Source organism: Pelodiscus sinensis, chromosome 6 (genome assembly GCF_049634645.1).
Source record: "Pelodiscus sinensis isolate JC-2024 chromosome 6, ASM4963464v1, whole genome shotgun sequence".
Lineage (NCBI taxonomy): Eukaryota > Metazoa > Chordata > Testudines > Trionychidae > Pelodiscus > Pelodiscus sinensis.
The window spans coordinates 113,264,079-113,285,812 of record NC_134716.1 but is presented as its reverse complement, the minus strand read 5'-3'; the positions used below and the strand labels follow the sequence as shown (position 1 = coordinate 113,285,812).

The following is a 21,734-nucleotide window of genomic DNA, read 5'->3' as shown; positions in this document are numbered from 1 at the left end:
CATTTGGCAACACTACAGGTAATGAGGAGATGCTGACACAGCCACTGCCACTTGCCTTCCCACTCTTTGGGGCTCCTCACTGCCTGACCTAAGGTACCTGCCCCCACTGAGAAGCAGGACAGACACGGAGGGTATGTCTACACTACCCTCCTAGATCGAACTAGGAGGGTAATGTAGGCATACCACACTTGCAAATGAAGCCCGGGATTTGAATTTCCCGGGCTTCATTTGCATAAGCCGGGCGCCGCCATTTTTAAATCCCGGCTCATTCGAACCCAGTGCCGGGTGGCTACACGCGGCACAGACTAGGTAGTCAAATCCACAGACTGGGATTTGAATTTCCCGTGCTTCATTTGCATAATCGCGTCATGGCGCTCTTTTGAAAAAGCGCTATTTTGAAATTGAAACTGCAGTTTAGACACAGTTCTTTCGAAAATAGAAGCCTTTTTTGAAAGGTCCTGTAAACCTCAATGAGGTAAACCTAAAAATGAGGTTTAAAACCTTTTTAAAAACGCTTCTATTTTTGAAAGAACCATGTTTAGGCTGCGGTTTCTATTTCAAAATAGCACTTTTCCAAAAGAGCGCCATGGGATTCAAATCCCAGCTTCATTTGCAATTTCAAAGTGCCTAATTTACATTCCTTTGTTGAAAGAGGGATGCAGTCTAGACACACCCTAACAGGAAAAACTTAAAAAACAACAAATAGTCTGGTAGCACTTTAAAGACTAACAAAACTTGTAGCTGGTATCATGAGCTGTCGTGGGCAGAGCCCATTTCTTCAGAAGACTCTAATTTCAATGAGCATTGAATAAAGACGTGAAAATATATATGGAGTTTAATGTATACAAATCAGGTTCTTATTTAGATTCTGTGACAGCTACCCATACTGATAATACATTACCATTTAAATAATGAAACCAAATGATGCTGAAGACCTCTTTGTTTTTTCATTGTCATAAGGGAGAACTAGATGTGGGATCATTATGAAATACAGCATTATTTGCTTTATTTTTAGTCAATAAGCCTGTGAAAAAAGCTAGTTATTAAATATCACTTGTAGAGCTAAATATCTTCACATCTGTACATTTTCTTTACTGATTGACTAAGCTGCACTTTGTACCATTATACATTCAACATTCTATTTAACATTTCTCCCCTTTTGCACTTGTTGTTTGAATGCTCAGTGGGTTCCTTACTTTCCATCTGACCCTTTGGGGTCCTCCCACTACCACTGCACAATTCTGACCCAATTCTCGGCTTTAGCAATCACCCTGGGGTGGGGGATGGGGAGCCCGGGCCCACCCACTCTCTGAGCCCCAGCCCAGTGCCCTAAGACAAGAGATCCGCTCGTCCCTGTCTAGACTGGTGGGGCCATTGCCCACAACTCACCAGTCCTCAGGTTCTCCTAAATCTGCCCTTGACCCTTTCCTTCCTCCGTCTCCTTAATTGTACCTGTTCCCAGGTCCTGGGGTCCTCTATGTATTCCCGGGGCATTACCTCACGCCCACGGGGTCTCTTGGTGTCCTTCTGCTAATCTTCTGCCCCAGTGAGGTTCTCCCTCAGCCATTCGTGTTTCCTCCTTCTTTCCCGGAAACGTCTTCGCTTTCATATTCACTGCGTCTACGTCACTCTTCTCCCCGGGATGACTTAGGGGCACGTCATTTCCCACAGGTGCCTGACACGCCTCCCTGTCGTCATCTTCAGGCTGCTGCCAATCGGATGCACAGCATGGTGCCGGACGCCCATCAGCTGATCAGGGTCATGGCGCCGGTTCTCTGTGGCTCGCAGCGCAAGTGCGGGGCTGTGCTACCCTGTCATACCATCCCTTCATGCATTTTTATGGTGTCTTCTAGATGCTTTTCATTTAAACACAGCATTATTTCAGCATCTTGCTTCTCTGATCCAAATGAGCTATTGAAATGAGATCATACAGCATGCACCAAGAAAAGACACATTCGTATGGACCAAAAGACACATGCTTCACATCCTTGTGTAACTGCTTCTTCAATTAATCTACTGTGGGTTCCCAGATAAACGATGGGCTCCTGGGCATGCCTGAGGCAAGGAGATAATCAGTGTGCTTGTGGATAAGCTGTGCTGACACATAATAGGTGAACTTTAAAAAGAAAAATTCTGTATATATTACAAAAAACACCTCATGAGGAACAGGTTTAGTGAGTTCCTTTTTTTCAGAGGGTTTCTTTTCTTTAACTTTGAAGAATCTTTAGTAATACTTTGTTACATTAATTTTTATAAATTATATTAAAGAGACAATGCCAGTGTTTTAACAGATTTACTTACTGAAACCAAGAGTAGTAAAGTCCCTCAAACATGTATTGCTTATTATAATAATTATTATTCATTCACTCAGCACTTTGCAGTAGTACAGAGTACAAAACAAAGTCCCAGATTCGTACACCCCCATACATTGGCTATGCTTGCATTCAGATATGAACTCCACTGTTTGATCCTGCCACTATAATAAGCTAAAGTAAACATCCTTCCCAGCACAAACACCTACAAACACTGGGGAAATGTTAATTGATTCAAGATTTGAAAATTAAACCATCTTTATTCTTTAGATAACTGTGCCAGTTGACTGGATTATAATCACATCTGGGCCTAGTGACCTCTCTGTGCCCTCCTCCTGTAACTAGCTACTTCCCTAGTTGCATGGCAAATGCTCTAGATCCTTAATGTTTGTTGCCCTTACTGTGTTTCTGCTGACCATTGTCTGTGTGCTTTCCCCTGGCTCTCCCATTGACATGCTTTGTGGCTTTGGGCAAGTCATTTCACCTCTCTCTGTTTCCTTTTTCAGTAAAAGTATGATGACGATAATTACCTTCCTTTGTAAAGCATTTTGAGATCCCTATTTATAAAATTCATCATAAAATCAAATTACCATTTCTATTACCCTATCTGTCTAGGTTCACATATGCAAAAGAGTACTATCACACAGCTGGAAAGATGGAAGCCAGCCTCTTTTAAGGAAGTTGATGAAAATTTCATTCTTTGCTATTGGACAATGGTTTATTCTGTATGTTTGTTATTCTGTGTCCTAGGTTTCTGTGCCAAATACAAATGGGACCTAAACACCAATTTATTCTATCATCTTAACTGAAGCCTGAATAATCTGAGAATTGACATTTGGTAAAAAAAATAAGCAAAGCCAAACAAAAATCATGGGATTGATGAAGATTCTTTTTTCATCTGCTTTCTTCTTGTGGAGTTGTGATGCAAATTATAGAACCAACTAAGTTCCTAGGAATGCACTGTACAATGCACATTTTCCAATCTTTAGTGGCTCATACCTGTGCAAACCTTTATAATTTATTTTACAAACATGCTGCCTCAACTCAGCAGAGCACATCAAAATCAACTCTGACTTTTATTTATATCCAATATAACTCTGATGCTTTGTTCTGCAAATTTATAAACCACTAATCTTAGAATAGCTCATGTACTAGTGATTTACTGTTTCTGACACGTGCCCACTGAGGCTACATCCAGACCGTGGTGCTTTTTCAGGATACCAGAAGTATCCCGAAATAACTATTCCATGTCTATTTCGAAATAATGGGCATGCCCTGTAATTCTCATTCCAGGAGGATGAAGGGACATTTTGGAATAGCAGTTTATTTCAAAATTTGGCATGCTGTAGACAATGCCAAATTTTGAAATAAGCTTTTTCTGAATTAGATTGAAATAAGATACACAATTTGCATAGCTCAAATTGCATATCTTATTTCAATCTACGGGTGCAATAAAGATGTACCCTTTCAAAATGGGGCATTTCTGTCAAAAATGCCCCATCTAAACTGCCAGGTGTTTTTGAAAAGCCCCATTTTGAAAAAAAAAGTGGTGGCCGCCATTATGCAAATGAAGCATGGGATATTTAAACCCCCACTTCATTTGCACTTTCGATAGGTCTAATTTACATTCCTCTGCTGACAGAGGGGTGTAGTTTAGACATAGTAAGAGTCCTAGAAAGAGGTTTTGTAGGATAACAACACACACAGCACCACACACGTAAGGGAAAATAATTGCATTTCTAGGGGGTTGCTTTGTTGAATCGTGTAGCATTTTGTTATGCCTATAATGATTTGGTCAGAAGATAAGAAAGGGGGTGATACTTCACTCTGGATGTAGATGCATTTAACTCAAGTAAACTACACTGAAGTTTCACCAATGTCAAGCTGTTGTAATGGAGTCAGGCCCTCGACTCTTAAATATTATGAAGAAAGCTCCAAGACAATCTCCTCCAGGATCCCACTCTGATGAAAGGTTGATGATATTCAATAAGGCATTTTGATGTGATAAAGCTTGAACTTGCTCTGAAATCAGCCATATGATTTGCTTAATGCATTGGTGAGCTCTGCACACCATGAAGGTATGTGATAAATTCTTAGCAGTCCACACTATCCAAGAAATGAACAATTCTTATTCTAAACTCCAATGTCATGACCATTGTGTCCACATGAATGAGGGTTGTGCAAATTAAAATACATCTTCTCCTACATTATTAAAACCTTTTTTAAATAATATATAACAAGGCATGAGAATGAAAACTGTGAAAAGTCATTCTGACAGTCTGTGGTACTTCACTGTTCTCAAATATTCCTTCAGGTTCTAGAAATTAATTGTGATCAGCAACTGGGAACCCAGCTAGGGTTGTTAATGGAGTTGATTATTAAATGATTATTTTACAAAATTTCAATGCCAAAAAATAATCTGGGCATGCAGGAATAATTGTTCACAGTCCTCTTTATAACAGTGTTAGTGTCTTTGAAGCTATTATCAGTCTTCTTTATTCTCAAAACTAAACACTCCCAGTTTTTTTTTAAGATTTGCTTATATGTCAGATTTTAGGATAAACTTTTATCATTTTTGTTGCTCTGCTCTAGACTGTCTCCTATTTGTCCTCATCTTAAAGTGTGGTAGCCAAGGCTGAACACAATATTCCAGCAGAGTGCCAAGTAGATTGGGAGAATTATGTCCCATATTTTACATAAGTCAGTCTAGAATGATATTACTTTTTTTCACAACTGCATCACATTGTTGATTCATATTCAACATATGAACCACTGTAACCTCCTTCTCAGCAGTAGTAGTGTCTAGACAGTTTTTTTCTCACTTTCTAGCTGTGCATTTGATTTTTCCTTCCTATGTGAAGTACTGTGCATTCATCTTGCCTTCAATCTGATGGTGTGATTTCACACCATTTCCCCAACATGTCAAGGCTATTTCAAATTATAATTCTCTCTCTTGAATCCTCCCTCCTTGTTGTCATCCTCTCTGCTTCATTATCCAAGTCATCAGTGAAAATCTTGAATAGTATTGGACCTAGGACTAATGCTGGCAGTACCCAACTATATATGTCCTCAGAGTTTGAGAGTGAACCATTGACAACTATCCATTGTGTGCTATCGTTCTACCAGTTTTGTACCCACCTGGAATGGGATTTTCCCACATCAGCCCTAAATGAGTCACACATAGGGCACACATAGGGCCAATTAACCTTATCAATTGCATCTGGTGAAGAGTATGATTTGACTGATGTCTGATAAAGCCCACACTCACTGTGTGAGAAGCTAGCTATGGTACTAAGCTAGGAAGCTTGCTGCAGAAAGGATCTAGAGTGTGGAAACCATCAGTCACAATGTGGGCTTAGAAAAGGAAAAGGAGGAAACCCCTGGGATCCTGTTCCTGAGGGAAGGTTTTACCCCCAAAAGCTGTAGAAAGCCCGTGGGAGGTGGAGTAGAAAGCATCTGAGGGAAAGAGTAGCAAGACCAGAAGATAGAGATTGTTCTGATCTTGGCTGCTGATTGGAAATTCCCCAGGCTGGAATTTGGAGTAATGCTGGGAGGGGGATGTCCAGTTTCCTCCATTAGCCACTAGGAAGTGGCACAGGAATGTGGGAGATGCCAACTGGACATCTGGTCTAAAGGGACTTTGAGATTGTGGAAGGGACTATATCTATGTGAACAAGTCAGAGAGCTGAGTCACAAAGAAAGAAACATGCTAAGACTCAGAGAAAAACAGAGAAACTATGCAGTGAACAAATGACCTTTTCTAGGATTCTTTTTTTTAATTTTTATGTCATTAATATTTCAGACCTTCACCATATGATTTGAGAAACTACCAGCTCTCTCTCAGATTTTCTTCCCAAATGCTGTTACCTACTAATTCTCTGAGTTTATTGAAGTCCATTGTCTCTATTCTACTGTTCCTTCTCGATACATGAGCCCTGTCATTTCATGGTCACTTTCTCTCAAGTTGTCTTCAGCCTTTAGATTTCCGCCAGTTCCTCCCTGTTAGTCACTAAAATGGCTGTCCCCAGTACATTCTAAGTACATTTTGTATTTTGCAGTATTAATTTTCCAGCAGATGTCTGGCTAGCTAAACTCACCCATTACTACCAAGTTTTGTGGTTTGGATATTTATTTTGTTTGTTCTAGAAATGTTGCCTCCTCCTTTTGAGTTGGTGGATGATAGTAACCCCCGACTAGAGAATTGTCCTTGTTTCTCAACCTTTTTATCTTCACCCAGAGACTTTCAAGTGGTCCTCCTCTCACCTCCTCCTGGACCACCGATCAAGCTTGTATGGTGTAACATCTCCTTCCTTTTTTCCCTGTCTGTCCTTCGTGAACAAGCTATATCAGTATTCCAGTGATGAGATACATCCCACCAAGTCTCTACTGCCAGTTAAGTCAACATTTTCAATGGTGTGGATTGTCCAGGACTCCCATTGAAGTTATGGGTTCTCAGGACTTGGAAAGCCCAAGCTATTTGTTTAGGAGTCTAACTTTATATTTTGAAGAATCCTGGCTCTAGGTTCCAATTCTGTTTCCTACTTTAAATATATATATATATTGAGAGATCTGTCCAATTTTGCTTATTTTAGTGCTGGTCCAAAGAAGCCTGATTAAAGCTGCTAACTTTTTAATTGCTTGAAAACAGACCTCACCCCTACTCTACCTCATCCACAGCCCCTGCTCACACCTCCCCTTTTCTCTTCCTTGCCCCTAGAGCCTTTCCACATCTCTCGTCCAGTCTCACCAGACATTGCCAAGTTCCGCTTTTGACCAGACTTTCAGGTAAAATTCCAGGCACCTGGAAAGCCTAAAAATCAACCTCCTGTTTAAAGTCTATGGCAAAATTTCCATGGACTTCAGTGGAAGCAGAAATGCTCCTGCCTACATATTACATTGATCGGTGTCATAAGGAACTGAGCCAGATGGACAGAAAGATTTGTGTTGTAATAATTTTTTAGCATAGTTATGATATGTAAACTATATTTGCCTAATAGGTTCAAAACTGCAAGATACCATCAACATTTAGCTGATAGCTATAGAAGTCTTATACAATTTTTTTCACTTCTTAAATTGCTGGTCTTCAACCAGGAGGGTAGTAGGTCATTATTAACTAGCATTAAAAATGAAAAATGTCTGGTTATGAAATGCATTTTTAAATATCTGGCGTTGTTTTTGTAAATGTAATTGGTTTGTAATTGGGGCACATTACTTTTACTTTTTCAGCTGAAAATGGGTCTTTTTTCACCCAGGAGCTATAAAAGGTATTCAGTTGGGTGGGGATGAGGGGGTGGAAAATCTATTTTTATAGCAAAGTTGATTTTTTTTAAGAACCTTGCTTAATGTTATTGAATGTGCACAAGAAGCAAGGGGGAAAATTAATTAAACAGATGCCAGTGGGTGCACAATTTAAAGACTGTGCCGAATGATCCTAGTCATTAATCCTAAAAATCAATATAATGTGCTGCATTGTCTAGTAACTTCTAGTCATTTACCTTTTCGAGATGAATTTGGTGTCTGAAGTCCAGGAAAATTACAGAACCCTCCAGCACCTATAATTTCAAGATGAAAATATAGAGATCCTCACCGAAATAATTATTAAAGATCATTCATTTTCATAGCTGGCTGCAGCCAGAGATATTTAAGGTGATATGTAATAGCTGAAGTATTTTGTTTAAAGAGCCAATGTTTTACAGAGTTCAAAAACCTTAAAGCAAAAGATCAGATAAAGTTCAAACTGAATTTATGAATAAGATCAGCCTTGGGGTACAAAATGTGGAGAAGTGAACTGTGGTCAGGATTTAAAATTCTAAGATAATAAGACTGTTTTGGGGGAAAGGAGACTAAAGGAGTAATTTCCAGTTGCTCTTTGATATTGATGCTTGCATTCTGATTTATTTTAGGGTAAATGGTACCCTCATTTTTCACCAACATACCAAACTTAATATTTTAATTTTAGATGGTATCACAAGTCTGGGCCCTCACAATTTGCTTATTTATCTGCTACATAGCTTTGCCAGTGTGCGAGATATCTTTTATTTCTAGTTTGTTTATCAAATTTTAGCAAACTATCAAGATACGGAAGAATAGCAGTAAGAGATGACTTATTCTTCCTATAGTCACTGTGAGTTTTAAGTGGTAAAAGCACTGTATTGAAATGCATGAGGGTTTATATCTATCAAAAAGTCATGCATAGCTCAGTGGTGAATTCTGTTACATTTACTCATGCCAGAAAACTCCACTGAAGTAACTGGATTAAATTCAGAAGACCTTGAGAAAAGACCAAGCTAAATAAAATTTCCTTTGGCATTAAAGTCTTGAATGAAATCTTCATGAAAGCTAAAAAACTTCAAAATTAGGCCCCTTTGGGAGAAAATTCACCTTAAGCAGGACATCTACAAAAGTCCTATGACCAACTTACGTCCAACTTAAGCACTACTTTGAGATCTAAAATTGTTGCAGATGCCTTGTGTTGGGATTCTGTGCAGGGCGAATTTAACCGATGCACAGCTGGGAAAAGCTGTCATTCTAAAACATATGCTCTAGCTCAAAAGTTATGTCCTTAATGTAGTAAACACTTGGTGAAATTCTATGACCTCTGTCATGCAGGAAGTCAGACTAGAGGTTTATAAACATCCCTGCTGGCTTTAAAATCATGATTCCATGGAAATATGATGGAAAAACCATTGTTTTCTGCAAGTGCCTTCCAATCCTCTCTCTGACACTGACTCCACCTGTGTTTTTGTCAAGTCACTAAATCTTCCTGCTTTAGGTTTTTTTTCCTCTACAAGAGAGTATGTTGTGTTTGTTTAGTTAAAACTTGTAAAGCAGTGCTAATAAGTGCCAAAATTGACCTGACTGTGCACACAAACCACCCAGCTTTCTTGAGGATAGTCCATTGAAACACTTTTAAGGGTACACCTAGATTACGTTCTTCTTTCAAACTGGGATACGCAAATTTGGTGCTAATTTGCATATCTTCTGATCACTTTTTCAAAAGCAGTTTTTTCTAAAGTGAAAGCAGTTTAGACGGGTTTTTTTTTTAAAGAACCCTGTACACCTCATTTTTTAAGGAAGAAGGGTTATTTCAAAAAAGGGGGGTTCAATTATTTAAAAAAAAACCATTTAAACTGCTTTCACTTTCAAAAAAGCAATGGGAAGAAGAAATGCAAATTAGTGCCAAATTTGCATATCTCCTTTCGAAAAAAGAACGTAGTCTAGATGTACCCTAAGTTCCAGAAATGACATGCAGATCCCAGTGCAGGCACCCATGTTCCATTTGGCCTACAGCCAGCTCCTTTCAATAAGGCCAGTCATGTGCACAATATGGTAAGTGTGGACAGGACGCAGGTATCATTTGTGATGAAAAGGGATTGGAGTGGAAATAAACAAACTGATTCATATGCTGACACAAGACTGTCTCTAAGCATAGGTGTTGACTAAAAAAAATTAGTGAGTGCTTAGCATCCAACAGCAGCCAGATCCCCCACCAGTGCCTCTCGCCTGCCAGTGGCCCTTCCAGTCATTTTCTGCTTCTCACACCCAGCTCCTCCTGCCTGTTTCCCTGCTGTGCAAGGGACACTGGAAGGAAAGGGAAGGAGCAGGGGAGCGGTGTGGAGGCAGAAATGTCAGATTCTGTCATCCTCTCATTCTTTCTCTTATTCCCTTTATGCACCTCATTCTTTCAGTGTTCCCATAATGAATTCCTGAGCAAGATAACACGTACAACATTTTTGGACTCAAGGAAAATAGAAATAGGGAAGTGTCTTCTTGGATAGGAAATCCATTTCTTCCCTCATTATGAATTTTCGCCATCTGAATGTGTAATTGCCCATTCATTCTCAAACCCAAACATTCATAATATCTCTTAAACTATGCAACATTCTGTACTTATTCCTTCCTGCTTCAGTCTTAAGCTGCTTTCTTGTAGCTTCAGGTTTGAGGATATGGTCACCTACTTGTAGGCCTCGTGTTCATGCACTTTCACGATGTACACACCATCTGTAACTTTGCCTCTTCATTGATTAGCTGCTTATTCAGCCTCCTGCAGAGTAACTTCCCCATCCATCTCGCTTGCTAGCATAGATTGTCTTCAGTCAGCAAGTTACGTGGTTTCTTTTTTCTTCATGAGCTCAAACCTGCTTATGCATGCAGAATGCTGCCTCTCTCTGATCTTTTTAGGCTATGAATACGTAGTAAACTACGGTTATTTTCCCAGCTTGTATAGACCTATGGGTGCACCTCAGATTGTGCAAACACACTAAAAATAACAGCATAGTCAGGGTAACATGACTTGTGAAAAGTGAGGCAACACAGGATAGCTGGGCCGAGTACAAAGCAGCCAGAGCACAGTGGTATACACATCTAGTCCCCTTGCTTCTGCCCTGCTGTCTCAATTACACTATTATTAGTGCTCTAGCTTAATGAGAACCAATGGTAGTATGTTTACATGAGCTATGAATCCTCTACCTCAGCTCCTGGTGTATTATTTATTTTATGATTGGGATAATCCTATACCTTCAGGAGCACCACAAGGGAGGGTGAAGATTGGGAGCAAAAGACACCCCCATTGTACTCAACATACTCAGTAATCTTTGACTGGTTATTCTGCTGTTGCTGCAGCCTCAGAGGGTAACGTGGTGCTGAACTGATGGGTCTCCTGCTCATGCCCATAAAACAGGAGTGGCCAAACTTACTGACTTTCCGAGCTCTATATTATGATTTTGAGACATTTGAGAGCTGGAGCAGAAACTGAAGCCCCAAGACCTGGCAGGTGTCTCCCCTGTAACATTATCCCTGAGAGCTGGATGGTGTGCCTTGTCAAACAGAAGCCCCAAAGCCCTCCTCCCTGGTGGGTAGAAGACACTATCCCATTCCACACTGCAAGGCAAATGCTCTGAGCTCCCTCTACCTAGTCTGGCAGGTGAGGGGAGGAGGGGGAGATTTGATGGTGGAAGAGCCACATGGGCCTGTGAAACACAGTTTGGCCTCTTCTGCCAGAGAGAATGGCAGTGGAAGAGGCACTTGGGCTGATGCTGCTGCTAGCTGGTAGGGAATGTACTGCCTTTTTAGGATGTGCTGCATGCTGCTTATGGAAGGAGGATGCCGAAGATTCAGAGCTGGATCCAGGGGGACTGTGGGTGAAGGCAGGTGAGACTGGTTGCCTTCCCTTTTGGGGTGCCAACTGCTATATTGGAGCACCACCAGCCTGGGCTTTTTCACCCTGTTCTGCTGAGCCTGGACCACAAGCCTCCTATAGCGCACAAACAGAAAGGGACATGCCCAGCTGCAGATAAATCACAGACACTGAAATCAGAACTGAATGGGAAGGCTTTCAGCTAAGGAGTTGTCGAGCACTGAAGTACATGTACTTGATAGAATGAGAATCCAAAATTGTCTTGTCTTGCTTGCACTGCACAGAGAACTATACAGCATAAACTCATTGAAGGATGTGGGAAATTCACTCCCATCCCTCAATGTGGAGGATGATATGCACTGTTTTTCGTCTCTTAATTTTGACTTTCCCAAAGTGGTATTAGAGAAAACAAAAATAAATTTAGTTATTAGAAAAGACAGATTTTAAGTGACAGAGAAATCAAGAGCTCTTTGGAAGACGAATGACTGATGAATATGTTGTCCTGAGCAGTAGTACCAACCTTATGGAAGGCTTTTAAAAACTCAGGCATAAACCTTAAGTTGGGGTTTTACCAAACAATTGTCAACTGTAAGCTCCTCAGGCACTATATCAGATTGAACATGGAGTCACAGACGGTTCCCTTGTGTACACCAATCTGCCAGTGAGGTAAGCCTAACTTTCTGATGGACAATCCCTTACACTGTCAATTTCAGCCAGGTCTCCAAAGGATGAGGCATTTACTCCAAGTTATTTGCATCTTAGATCACACCCGAAACAATGCTTGTAGCCACTCCTAAAATAAACTATACACAGATTTATTAATGGGAAAAGGACATGAGTTTTATTTTCAAGGTTAAAGCAGGCAGACCTACATATAAAAAGTGATTTAGGGCTAACCCAGGCTATGCTGCTGGTAATCTCTTGCTTATGTCCGGAAACCTTGCCTTAGGAGTCCTAGCAGCAATAAGAAACAGTTCCTCCTTGATAGGAGTTTTATCCCCTCCCCCATTCTGCTTTTGAGCTGCAAACTCAGCTGATGGGAAGAATTCACTTGCAAGACTCATCTTCATGGGCATGAACAACAAAATTTTTTGTCCTTTGTAATGTTCCACTGTAGTCCATCTGGTAGTGATGGGGCTTCCTTTTGTTGGAGATCAGCATTTTATGCTGTTTAATGTCTCCTGTCTCATGAGTTACATGGTGTCAGAGGATCAAAATGCAGACCCTCAGATGTTACCTTATAATGTTACAAGTGAGATGAACGAAGGCAGCAAGTTAAAAGCATTTTGTGAAGTCTAAACCCTAAACACTTTCTTATAATTCTAACATCTTGTTTTTAACAATGCTCTCAAACTGGTGAACCAGACAGTTTCCACTAGGACTTCTGGCTTTCATCATGAGCTAGCACCTGGTCAGCCAGCATCACAGAATGCATTTAAAACAAACAAACAAACAAACAAAAAAAACCTCTTCCCAATGCATCAGCATGAATATTTAATAAACAAAATTAGTAAGGGCTCCATTGTTTTTTTTGTTTTGTTTTGTTCTGCCTTTTCTGATAGACAACTTGTATATTCCTTATGACCTCCATATCCCAGGGAGAAGCAGGGGATTAGCTCCCATACAGTGATTGCTAAGATGCTCCACAGATGTGTGCTGCATAATTAAGGAAAAGAACATTACTATTGTATAAAATGGAACTCTCTCTGAAATATTTAGAGATCTGGTTTTAATCTGAATCTTAATAGTCTAATTATTTTGGAATTGTTGTGCCCTTTGCTTTACAAACTCTTAATCATGGGGCTCTCCTGCAGATATCATTTAAGTAATCAGCACTGGTGTAATCACTAATTAAAAGATAGTTAACTACAGGTGCTGCTAATTGTTAATCAATCAAATGCATAATTATTGCATCTGTAATTGAAAACTCAATTGAAGTATTGATACTTGCCTATGGACCCTAGAACAGAAAAATACCTCTTGGCATTCTGAAAGATGACTTGAGCATTTTATAAGTGTGAACTATTAGAGTCTTAGGAGAATAAAATTGTCTCTGAACATCAGTACCATCAGTTCCACCCACGTCAATTCATATAAATAAAATTGGCACTATAGATCAGAACTGGCTTGACTGGCTGTTGAATAGATGTTTGAATTTTAATAGGTTTATTTGCATGATAACAAGCAGCCTCCTGTAGATGGTTTTGCTGTCCCTGTGTGTGTCTGGAACTGGCAAATGCCAGGGCCATTACATATGCAATATGACAATCAATAAACAATGATATAACTCCTATTTTGCCATGAACCTGTAGTTAGTATCAATGTCAATTTTCTGATTGGTCTTCATGGGGATTAATTAGTTCAAGTGTTTATATATCTATTTGAATTACAATACTGACTGGGGGGAGAGGGCAGAGCAAAGCTAAGCTCTGAATAACTAAGCTTGAGTAATATGAAAAGGGGTTCATACTGAACAGCAATATTTTACCTTCTTTATATCACAATACCGGATAGAAGATGATTTTCCTCTATTTGGAAAATTTTTGAGATTTCAAAAATTATTCTCATCCGAAATTGGAACAATAAGTCAAAATCTTGAATTTTTTTGCAAATTGGAAATCAGTTTGAGTCACTTGAAAGAGTGACAATTTTGAAAGATTTCACTTCAGTTTTGGCCTCTTTATGATTATGAGTATTATTTTTTTATTTTATTTTATTTTATTAAATTAAATTAACTTAAATTTCAAAAAGAAAATTTGTTTTAGAAAAAAATACTCTGGAACTTGTCATTTAGAAAATGATGACATCATATTTTTCACAACTTTGAAACTTATCATTTTTTTAAAAAAATTAGGAAATATATCAAAATAGAACCTCTCCCATTAAAATCAACAAAGTAGCATTGTATTTGGAAAAAATTATTTGCTGAAAAATTCCAGACCAGCTAGATAGTATTTCTATTGCTATATTTTGCCAGCAAGAAATAAATGAGTTGCACATGTTGTTTACCCTCATCATGTTTAAAGGTAATAGTGAAGTAGGCTAGTTTAGAAAGAATGAGAACAATATTCCTTGGAGGTTTATTTATTTATTTATTTAAGGAGTTAGGTGAATGACCAATATATCATTGCATTTGCAGTAATTGCAACTGTAACACACAAGCATAGGAAAAAGGGGTGAAAAACCAGAAATGGCTTTTCTCACCCTTAATTTCATCCCATTACTACTAGTTATATTGTCTTGTGCCACCCTACACAATTTTTCTCTTTACTTGTTTATATTCTTTATTCATATGTGTATGGTTAGGTTCCCCCTCTCCCTCTTGGAACCTGCATAATCAAGATACAGCTAAAGTTAAGTCAATATTGCACTCTGCAAAAATCTCACCAGCCTTCCAGGCAGTACCAATCAGGAGAACCTCCAGTACCTCAGGGGTATCCTTTTTCCTGATTTTTTTTAAGGTTGTGGTGTTTAGATGGTGTTAATATTTGACAGTATAATTACAATCTGAGAGCTATTTGGGGGAAATGTTTGCAGAAGAGAAACACCCTAACAATACTTGGAGGGTCTTTATGCTGTACAAACTCTAGAATCTTTTTTCTTATGATTAACAGTTGAGCAAAAGTGGTTTAGGAAAACAACATGTTTGGGGATTTCAAAACTGCTGGAATTCAAGGCAGCTGCCAGTGGCATCAGACCTGTTTTGTAAATCAGTTTGCAGCTTCGTGTTAGTTGTACAATGGAGGCTTTCCTAACTGTACAGAGGAAGTCAGGTGTGGAGTGGAGATGATTCTGAAGAGGATTGGGGACTGAAATAGATCTGACAGCAGCAATTATAGTTGAGGAAATGCAGTGTTAACATTAAACATTAGATCTCTGCTGCCTCTGTGCATGCATGTGTGCGTACACACGCGCTCTGGACAAGAGAATGTGTTAAGGTATGGAGGGCATTTCATTTACACTAATATATCATGGAGTAAGGTAACCCTCGACTATGCCATCTCTCTCTGTAGTGTGTTGCACTTTAAGTTCAGTGTTTTTCCTAGGACAAATGTCATCCAGCTCATGATTCATCTTCTAATTGAGTCTCTGAATGTTCAGAGCCTCAGTTTCGATATGCCCTCTGAGTAGGAAGGCTTAGCTGACCTGCAAAAAAAAAAAATATCTTAAATATTGGGTTTGTAAGCTTGAGCAAACAGCTGTCTTGTGAGGATGGTTATATTTTATATTCCAGGCTTACAATGAGAACAGTCTATTTACAAGATAGCTTAGCACTTCCAGTGTCAGCCAGAGTCAAGAGGTGCAAGTATCTCAAGGATAAGAGGGAAATACAAGTTATTTGGACTTAGGTACTTAAAGAAAAATATTCTGTTTGGGTTTAGATTAGACTTGGGGTTGGCAAACACTGGCCTACAGGCCAGATTTGGTTCCCCAGGGTTAACCCTTGGCAGGCTGCCACCATTATATTTACCTGTGCCTCCATATGTATGGGCGATTGCAGATGCTGTTAGTCATGGATCACCATTCCTGGCCAATGGGAGCTGCAGAAAGAGGGTGTCCTGGTCTGCACTGCTAAGCCAGGGGATCTGTTGCCATTTGATAGCCCACCCTGCATTAGAGTGAAGTTTGGGCCTGTTCTTTTTTTTTAACCTATACTGCTAGGCCTCTTCTAAAAGAGAGGAAGTGAATGCTGCTTGATGCAGAATACAAGAAAGACATTATGGAGTTCAAACATCATTAATTCAATTATGTTGTTTTCCTGGTATGTTAGTGAAACTAAGCCCTAAGTTTGAGTTGCCTGTTATGTTTATTTCATTGATTTCCAGATACACACAGAATTGCTTGAAATGGTTGGCAAATGATTCATGATATTCACGAAAGTGTCTTCCCATTTTCTGTCAGCTTCTGAAGTTTTCTAAGCAGCTTTAATTGAATGCAACTTGATAAGGAATGAATTCTGCTCTCCCTCATCTCTTATGTGCTCAGTGGTTCCATATACAGCAGAATTATATATGAGAGAAAGAGAGACCGATTTGAGGAATCAGTGCAGGAAAATAACTCCCAATATTTTGTGCAGAAGGTAATTCTACAGGCAGATTTCTGTGCACAATGAGGGGTAAGGAATAACCAAGGAATGAGAAATCAGAGCTTTTGAAACTGGAAGACTGCATTACTGGCCATGGGGAACTCTCTAGCTGCTTCATAGCCGAAGTCTTTGGCAAAGCTTCTTCCACCCACACCTTCACAAAGAGCCTAAGGACCTGCTTGATTGATCAGGTCAATAATCAGGTTTTGACCCTATCTGGGAGTATTGTAGTTTGGTTACTTTGTTATATGCATATATAGATATACGGATTGAAACTTAGGTGGACAAGTCACAATAACAGGGTGATCAATTAAAGTACTACATCTGAGGGTTGTTTTTTTTTTATCATTTGTAGTGCTTGGGCTTTGTTCTCTCTCAGAATCGAGGAACATGTCCCCTCTTTCAAAGTGAGAAATACTTATGTTTTACAAAGCATAATACTGCAGTTTCATAGACTTTCATAATTTGGTTCCTAAATAGAGAGTTTGGAATTTGTATATGATCATAATCTTTGTCCCATGGAAGCAGGACCACTGACCGGGAGGGGCAAAGGGCCAATTGCACCAGGACCCAGAGATTTAAAAGAACCTGGAGTTCCTAGTTCTTGCTACTGTGGCAGCAGTGGTGGCCAAGCCCCGGGTCACTTGGATCTGGTGTCAGTATACTGGTCAGCATGGCCTTATAGGTTGAGGAGGCATGTGCCACAGTCTAGGGCAGCCTAAGGGGTAACTGCCCTGGGCCCTGCTCCTTCTACCCTTGGCCCCATCCCTCCTGGGGGTGCAGAGCTGGCCCTCCACACACACCTTGCCCTAGAGCATGTGATGGCTGTCAGCTTTGCTGCATGGAAGCCAATTAGACTTACATAAAACCCTGGGCATTTCTTGGAAATTGATCTTACCCTGTAAGCGAGAGAATTTATATGTAGCAAGCAAAGTGTCAGTACATTAAACTCCCTTCACTTCACCTCAGGATAGTTAACTTTCTGGTGAAATCAATTATTTTACAGTTATGCCAACGTTAGCGCATCTTATTGCTCAAATAATACATTGATTTTCATGTTCTAAGGCAGAAAGGAAACATTTACTTGAGAAAGCTAAGGCAATAACTTGCCTTAAAATGCACCGTAAGACTATACTTGTTCCTCAAATAAAATCTTTATGTTTCTTCTCAAGTCCCACATGTTTTTCAAAATATACTTGATTCAGGAAATGGCCTATATTTTCTTCTCTGATTGGCTCAACAACTATAGGGTTATTCAGGGGATTTTGTTATAATTGAAATTCAGAACATAGATTGGGACTGTCTGTCTACCCTAGCTGATAATACAAAAAAGTACATTCTATTAAATTGAATAGTGGCAAATTTAAAATTCTAAGAAACACTTTTTCACACAATGAATAGTTAGCCCGGGTAAATCATTGGCATAGGATATTGTGGAAGGATTTCTATTTCTCTTCCCCACAGTGGACTACAGGCAGTCCCCGGGTTACGTACAAGATAGGGACTGTAGGTTTGTTCTTAAGTTGAATCTGTATGTAAGTCGGAACTGGCGTCCAGATTCAGCCGCTGCAGAAACTGACCGCCAGTTCTGACTTACATACAGATTCAACTTAAGAACCCCAAGCTTCCCCAAGTCAGCTGCTGCTGAAACTGATCAGCAGCTGATTCCAGGAAGCCTGGGGCAGAGCAACTCTGCCTCGGGCTTCCTGTAGTCAGCGCTGGTTAGTTTCAGCAGCGGCTGACTTGGGGACGCCTGGGGCAGAGCAGCTGGGGTGCTGCTGGGTTGCTCCAGTAGCACCGCTCCTCGGCGCTACTGGACCAACCCAGCAGCACCCCATCTGCTCTGCCCCAGGCGCCCTGATTCAGCCACTGCTGAAACTGACCAGCAGCGGCTGAATCAGGACCTGGGGCAGAGCAGCTGGGGTGCTGCCGGGTTGGTCCAGTAGTGCCCAGAGCGGCGCTGCAGGACCAATTGGCAGCGCCCCAGCTGCTCTGCCCCAGGGTCCAAAACAAAAGCCTGGTCTGCTGGGGGGGGGCACACTAGCTGCGCCCCCCCCCCCCAGCAGACCAGGGACACGGGGAGCAGAGCCGCAGCGGCAGCGGGGTGCCGCGCCTCTGAGGCTTTGCTCTGGCAAAGTCTCAGAGGCGCGGGACCCCGCCGCGGCTGCGGCTTCAGTCCCGGTGCCTGTGGTCTGCTGGGGACTGTCCCCAGCAGACCACAGGCACTGGGACTGAAGCCGCAGCCGCGGCAGGTTCCCGCGCTTCTGAGGCTTTGCTCTGGCAAAGCCTCAGAAGCGCGGGAACCCACCCGGTGCCCCTGGTCTGCTGGAGACGGTCTCCAGCAGACCAGGGGCACCAGAGCAGCTTATGAACGGGGCTTTCTCGCCCCGGAGCTCGCAGGTAGCAATCCGCCACCTCGACCTCCGGGGCGAGAAAGCCCCGTTCGTAAGTGCGGATCCGACATAAGTCGGATCCGCGTAAGTCGGGGACTGCCTGTAGTTTGGTTAGGTTTTCTAACAAGGGGCATGTGTAAATCAGATACATATGTGAACTCAAAAATGGCCAAATTAGGTGCAAAACTTACACACATCTGGTAACTGTTCTCAGGAAAATATCTAATTGGTGTAACTGTAAATACACTTTTGCATGTTCATTTGACCTTTTCTTTGAAAATTGCATCCTCATTATCCATTAGTATTGCAAAAAAAAAAAAAAAAAAAAAAAGTAGAAGAAAAGCTGTAGCATACGCACAACAGGTAAAAACAAGACAATTAATGTTGGATGGAAGTACTTTTTCTTTCTGAACGGATTTACCCACTACTAGTCTTCAGTTGAACTAATCGGTATCATGCAATGGAGATTGTAATCATTAAAAGAATAGGCCCTTTGAAAACATTGAAGATGTGCCTGCACATTAGAATGGAGAGTTGTAATCTTTGCCATCTGCTGTGAATGGGTGGAGCTATTTCTATTTCTGTGCTACTATAGGGTCTGACTTTCAGAAGTGCAGTGTTTTCCCAGCCCTGAATGAAGCCAATGAGCACTTTGGCTACTGAGACCCATGTGGTGCTTCTAGTGATGACCAAAGCCAGTGGACATGATCTGATAGTGGAACTATTGCAATAATGCACCGGTGGTGAAAAATCCTTTTAGTGCATTATTAAAATTTGTTTGTAGCCATGCCTAGAAATCTCATAAAACAAGCTTGAGAGCTGAATCCTTTTATTGTTTCTTTAGAAATCCTGGCAGGATAGAAGTGAAATATTTTCCTTCGGTAAATTGTCCCTTCTATAAAACATAAAGGATTAAAGTATGAGTAATTACCATTCTCTCTCAAACCAAGTAAAGGACAAGAGGCACTTCAGAGCTTTAGCCATTGATTTTTGAGCAGCCAGGGTCACATGTTAAGTACTATTGATAAAAAGCATTGCTGCAATGTCCATGGAGACGGAGTTGAGGTGAAAGTGAACTTGTTACCATAATGGTGACAGCTTTGGGTAGAGCTGTAAGGGACTGGAGCTTGTCTAGCTGTAAAATAGTTTTATGCATTACACCTTCAGTGTGAGATCAAACCCATTGCTCCTCTGGGGCCAATCATTCAAGGGTCTGCCATCACTATCAGTATCAAAGGGAGGTAAGGGGATGCACAGAGCCATGTGGAGATGCACAGCACCATGCAGTTGTTAGGGCCCACGAAGTGCTCAGATTTATGAATTAAAGTCCCTCAATTAAGCAAATGTTAAGAGAATTACTATTAACCTTCCAGATACAGAAACCGTTTTATGTTCTTCATTATGTCCATGTTTCTAGTGTCTTACTGAGCAGTTGAATTTTCCCATAAACATATTACATAAATGCCATTTTTACAGCCACAGCTGCTAAATTTATTTTTTGTAAATATTCCTTGAGTTGAAAAATGCAGCTTGTCCCATCATATTGCTACATTACATTATTTACCTCTGAAAACCCCACACATTGATTTTGAAATGTGTAGTTGATTGGACCAATTAATCACTAAGAAGCAGATATGCAAAATTGATTTTTATATTGTAGTAATTAATTTTATAAATGCCATAACTTATAGCTGTGCTTGGACTAAGCAATTCAATAATGATAATAAATTTTATATGATCAGAACTACCCACTTTCAAGACTTTTTCTTTTGTCCAAAACCTGGTTGCATAGATTCTGTCTGGGTATGTAACTTGTATTGGGCCCTGATCCTGTGAGGTCTTGAACATCTCAATCTTCTGCTGATGTTAATGGGAGATAACAGCGCTCACAGGACCAATCTTACAAAGGGTTTATTCCTAGACAGTTGTTCAAGGGAAGAGATATTCATGAATAACAAAAACTCCCCTATAAATTGTAGCTAAAATTTCACTTTTCAGTTAGAAATCATGCCTTTGGGGTTTATTGTGTCTGTTGCCAACATAGTGTAAAGTGATCCTAAAAGCAACTACCTAGGTTTCAGAGAGTGTAGCACTAAATACATCTGAAAATCAGGGTCTCCTAAGGTTCTCCAAAAATGAAACAACCAAAGTCTTTTTTTAAAGGTAGGCCAATGTATTTATACTTTATTGCTGTTGACTTCATCAAACAGTTCTGCTAACATACTTCAGTGTCTCAGAAGTAGCAACAAGGTTAAAACCAAAACATATTATTTTTTGATGGAGTCAGAAGTGACTCCACTAAAGTCAATGGAAATAGAGAGTTCTTTATTAGAATCTGTTTCTAAATATTTCTACAGCTAACATGAAGTGGTGGTGTAACTTAGAGGTTCACTAGAAAACAGAAATGAGCTGCAGTACATGTTCACATATATAAATGACAGCTGTAATATCACAGAAGTTCATGAAGGAGCTGAGATATCCCTTTGGCCTGTTGAAATGAAATGTTCCTCAAATTGAGACACTTTTCCAGAAAAAGGACATGCTATTTATTTCCTAAGTTTCAACCATCCACTTTAGTTAATTTTAGGTAGTTTTATTGATACAATTTTTTAATCTTTTCAAACCTCTTTGATGCCTGGTTTAAATTGTGTATTTTCATGCTAAAGTAAGCAATAATCATTAAAATTAATCAGTTTTGTTTTGTTTTTACAAAATAACCCTTGACCCATATCCCTTCTCTCTCTCTGCCCCCCAACATCCTCTTGTTTACTTGTGATTCCATTTATTATAGCTCAATTTTTCATCTT

At 40.2% G+C, this 21,734-nt stretch overlaps 1 protein-coding gene across 4 annotated transcripts in view; it reads left to right on the top strand.

Moving 5' to 3' along the window:
• DCC (DCC netrin 1 receptor) overlaps window positions 1-21,734 on the top strand; it is a 994,271-nt gene that overhangs the window by 821,253 nt on the left and 151,284 nt on the right. The window lies entirely within an intron of this gene.